The 5191-nt window shown below is 35.5% G+C and overlaps 1 long non-coding RNA gene across 1 annotated transcript; it reads left to right on the forward strand.

The window, feature by feature from the left end:
- Positions 1-402: 402 nt before the first annotated feature.
- LOC147584667 (uncharacterized) lies at positions 403-4282 on the forward strand. Its single transcript, XR_015255724.1, has 3 exons — positions 403-521; positions 2855-2925; positions 4252-4282. It is a non-coding gene; the product is annotated as an uncharacterized LOC147584667 (long non-coding RNA).
- Positions 4283-5191: the final 909 nt, after the last annotated feature.

A 5191-nucleotide genomic window follows, 5' to 3' on the forward strand; every position in this document is an offset into this window, starting at 1 on the left:
ACTATTACAAAATCCAATGATTCCACTCCCAGTGCTGTTCCCACTTTTGTTCATAGGTTTATGACATTTTCTTTCTCATTTATGGGTTTCCCTTAGTTTCTGTGAGTCCAGTTATGCATTAATACTTTCATCATTATTATATCTGATATTTCATACCATTTCATTAGAAAAAAAAAATTCATGGTTATCCATTTTTCCAGAACTAGAAGTAAAGTACTTCAAATTTCTCAGCATTTAGTTTCTGGCCAGGTAGCTTATATTTTAAGTCTGCCATGATTCGTGCCTTGTAGGCACTGGGACACTAGCTACCTCTGTCTCAATACAATATTCAATTCCCATGTTCCTTTCTTCACACATTTGTTTTGTATTTGTTTCCTAACCTCCTATTTTTCTTCCAGGAATGAGAGCTCAACATAACTGCAGCATTTGGTTAGAGAGTATTAATATCTGGATTTTGAAAGACAATTTAAAGTAAAAATGTTCCCGTCCATGAAGATTCACATTGCAACTGCAGCCACAAGGTGTGACGTTTTTCTCTTCCTCTTTTTCTTCTGAGAAATATGCTTTGATTTTTTTTTTTTTTTACTGGTGGCCTTTTTTATTCAAAAAAAAAAAAAAAAGTAAAATTAAGTGAGCCAGATAGTATCAAAATGAATGTATGGATCAGGTTATGATACCTTATCCCCCCCATGCAGGAGCGAACAGCTCCTTATAAGCTTCAGTAAGACAGTTTGCACTGAGATGGTTTCATGAGGCTACAGTTTGGCTGTTAATTATCCAATTATATTTAGAGTAAATTTTTAAATTTTCCTTCCACTGTAAATGCTTTCAATAAAACACCTCTTGTTTAAATGACTGCAGTCTGGAGAGAATGAGCAATATACAGAACTCTCAGGACATCCCATGTCCCATTTAATTATTTGAACTTCATTAAGGCCATGGTCTTTGGAAGCAGTCTGACAAGACTCAACTCCATCTCCAGTTTCCCGGAAAAAGAAAATTATCTTCTCAGGTGTGATTTATGTAAGTAGTTATTAGCCTTCAGTTTTAATGGCTCACAAGCACTCAAAGTCTGCTTTCTACCTTCATATTTGTACCATAAAGGTAGTGTTTGTTTGATCTCCACAACTTTCCAAGTTTGTTTTGGCTTCAGGGCAATTGACCCACTGTTTGAGCCTAACGCAGGGCTCAAACTCACAAACTGTGAGATCATGACCTGAGCTGAAGTTGGATGCTTAACTGACTGAGCCACCCAGGCACACTCATTGTTTGTCTTTACTAAAGCACTGAAGATGATTCATTGATATTATGGTGGTGCCTGAATACAGGGAAAGTCCAAGATACATCAATTCCTAGGGAGTTTCAGGACATTATTATACAGAGAGATAGTTTTACTAATAAAAAGCTGTCACTACTTCTGTTTCCTCACACTTTCTCCATGATTTTACCCTTTTATGTAATTTTTATACATACAATCAAAGCTCCTGTGTTTCTTCCCTTGAAATGACAATGACTACCTTTGAAACCATAATTTCCATGTTTTAGAGGTAGAGATAGTGGGTTTTTTGTTTCCTTTTGTATTGTATTGTTTTGTTTTAAGGTACACTCTGAATTAAGAGATTGTGGGATCCCAGAATGAAATGAATGAGACAGATCCATAGAGTGTCCTGTTCTTAAGGAAATGTTTTGTGTCATACAAAGCTTCCACCAGTCCATCTAAAATTCTTTCAGTAGAGACAAAGTTTAAATTTTTAAGCAAGCCATTCTATTGTTTTGCCTTCCCTATAACTTTTAGACAGTAAGTGGGTTAAAAAGTCACTGTCTTTTTGAGTTCAGTCTAAAACTGTCATGGCCCTAAATTGATTACCTAAGTATGCACCACAGAGGAAGTAAATCCTGTTTGCCTAAATAAATAAATAAATAAATAAATAAATAAATAGAGGTGTTTTTAAAAAAAACATTTTTTTGAAATAACACACACACACACACACACACACACACACACACACAAGAATTCGGGGAAGTACATGGAAAGTTCACATTTGTACTTATTATAAAATGGAAGGGACTTTTTATTCTACTTCCTGATGATGCCATGGGCGGAAATGCCTCATTGTGAAGATCATTTTGATCAGCTCAATGATACAAACTCAGAATAGTTTGTGGTCATTTGTCAGAAGCATATAAATTACTCAGACCTATTTTTTGAGAAGCAGCCTTCCCCTACATCATCCTATTAACAAATCTCTTGCTATGCCTCTTGTCATCCAGAAATATCACATCCTGTTAAGGCATCTATTTAACTATTGTTTAGGTTCGATTATGTTTTTCAGAGAATTGTTTGTAGATATTTTGGGGGCAAGAGGGAAGGAATAAGTTATTAATCATCTTCTAGATGTTTTTGAATTTAGTTTCTCGGCGGGGGGGTGGCGGGGTTGGTTATACTGTTTTATTTGTCACTGGTATTTCAGTTACTGATATGCCAGTGACCTGAACCTTATCATTTAGTTGACTATTTGCTGCAACCTGGGAAGCAGTGTTCATAAGTACTGGGTTACATCCTAGTTTTGCGACTGTGATGATTCCTTCCTTTTCCCTTTGGTCTCATTGCAAGGTCAACAAAAGGGTACATAGTAGTGACCTTGTACTATTTTCTTAAGGACAGAAAGTTTGAAGAACTGTTGGTGAGTCATATATTAATTACATCACAAATGTGAGGATACAAATTGGATTACAGTTTGACTCTATATTTAAGACTTCCACTTAATAAGATAGTTATTAATACATATAATGATGAAACTCCTGAAAAATCCTAGCTTGAGTCTTAGTAAACTATTTTTTGTTGTTGTTGCAGGGCACTCATTACCTTTCTCACCTTATGGAGGCTCAAGTGTGACATCATCGTGGTCGTGGTTCTGAGGGAAGGTAGTGTCTTTCTAAATTTCACCAAACGAATTGAACTTACCCCTGAGCAGAACTGTGAGCACTGTTTTAACCATTCTGTTAGTGAATCTTGAAATGGTTGAGTAAGAAGTCAAACTTCCTAAACTGTATTTACATATTCAACAGAAAATATAGCTTTTTGGGTTTTACATGGATTAGTTTATCCCATGGGAAGGCACAATTTATAACATCAGAGTGTAAAGCATAACTGAAAATAATTTGAAGTTCCCAGTTGGTGTGAAAAGACGCATATAAAATACTCCTCCTTCATACCTATCTTCTCTATGAAGATTGTGGACTTGTTTCAACACTATTTCCTTTAATGGGTTCCATGAACATGACATCAGGTCTTGTCAACATATTTCCTTTAAAATGTACCATTTATTGTAAAAGGTACCATGACCATGAACATGCTCAGAGACAGCAACTGTCAGTCCTGCCCTGTTCTCCTGTAGTTACAGTTCTTCTCACGTTTTTTACTTCATTTAAAACACTCAAGTCTAAGCAAGTATAAAGCTGGGATTATCTGTCCAAATAGTCTTTTGAGTATGATACAGTAGCAAATAGGTTTTCTACTCTTTAATATGTTTAAATTCACCCCATTTAAAAATTTTTCCATTATTCAGATAAATGCCCAGAAAATTTTCCAGGGTCATAATAAATAAAAGGAAACACATGTAGTGTTTTCTTACCTACTTTTAAAATGTTGACCCTTTATTTACAGTTTCTGAAAGCCTAGGGAGATATTTTTTGAAGTTATAGAATTGAATATATTAAATACAAGATTCATACAGCTATGAAACAACTTGATAAATCTCTCTTGTTTTCTTTGAACCCTCTCTCTATGACTGCAGTTAATGCAACCTGGGTAAGAGACAACTTCAGTAATTGTTCCAGGGTCCTGCATTAGGTCAGTGAGAGAGTAGAGTCCTTCACATATGGTCCTGAAATATAAACATCCATCATATCAACTGGACTCAGTTCCTCCCAGAAATTTTTTCCCAGAACTTGAGGTATATTTTGTATGATTATTGCTGACTTTACTTTGACTTGAATTGCCACCATTCTCTTTGAGTGTAGAGTCCTGCTTTCCCAGGAAGAACTTATTCTGCCTCCTGGGTGTGGCTGAGGAGCCCAAGGCTGGTGGATACACTTCTTAGATATCATTCTCGGGCACTTAAAGAGGACAATTTATGTCACATAGGCCCTTATTTACTACTACTATTATTCAGTAATAACAGTTTCATAAATGTACAGATACGGTTTTTGTTTTTGATAACTTGTTTTCTTTATTTTTTATATTATCAGTGGCATTCATTACCTCAAGAAAAAGAAGGATGATAAGGTAAGAGAAAGCAAAATAATGAAATCATTTCATGTATTTTGAACTTCAAAATAATTCTTTGAAACTTACTGCTGTGACATAAGTTTAGCAGAAAAAATTTTCATCCAAAACTCAGCTAAGTCTTAATATATTCTATGAATGAAGTTTATTTATACTTTTAAAACATGGATGGAAGAATCCATAACGGGTAAAAGACAATCCCAACTCCAACTGTTCTAACAAAAAGACAGCATGAGGTGGGTAGGAGGAGGGGTGAAATAGACAAAGGGGATTAAGAGTACACATATACTGATGAACACTGAGTGATAGAATTGTTGAAATATTATATTGTACATCTGAAACATAACACTGTATGTTAATTATACTTCAATTAAAAAAGCAAACAAGACAAATAAAAAAAGACAAAAAGAAAGCAGATAATTGTTGGTTGGGTCTTGGAGAAAGGGGCTGGTTCTGCATCCACTGGAGTCTAAATCCCTAGGGGAGTGGGAGAAGGGGACTTTCAGGTAAGCTTGAGAATTTTCAGACAAACGTGGTCAGGATTTCTGGAGTGGACCCTTAGAAGGCAAGAATTATTGTCTGTGACGTCATCTTGTAACTGATGATAGAAATGAATTTGTGGTGTGTTCAGGTAGAAAAAGACCAAAACAAGTTCACAGACATATTTTCTGTCCTAAGGTGGTTCTAAAAAGATGCAGAATTTTTTCTATGCCAAACAATGGTTCAGAAGGGGCTCAGGACAAACAAGAAGCCGTGAGAAAATTATGGAGACAAGAAGAAAAGAAACATAGACAAAATAAGAATGAATTGCACTTTTTAAACCACCCAGAAATTTGTCCAAATTAAGAAGGGTCCAAGGATGTCTTGTCTTATGTCCCAGCCCTCATTACACTGATACCATGG

This window comes from Puma concolor, chromosome A1, assembly GCF_028749965.1.
Source record: "Puma concolor isolate L17-30 chromosome A1, mPumCon1.1.hap2, whole genome shotgun sequence".
NCBI classification, from domain to species: domain Eukaryota; kingdom Metazoa; phylum Chordata; class Mammalia; order Carnivora; family Felidae; genus Puma; species Puma concolor.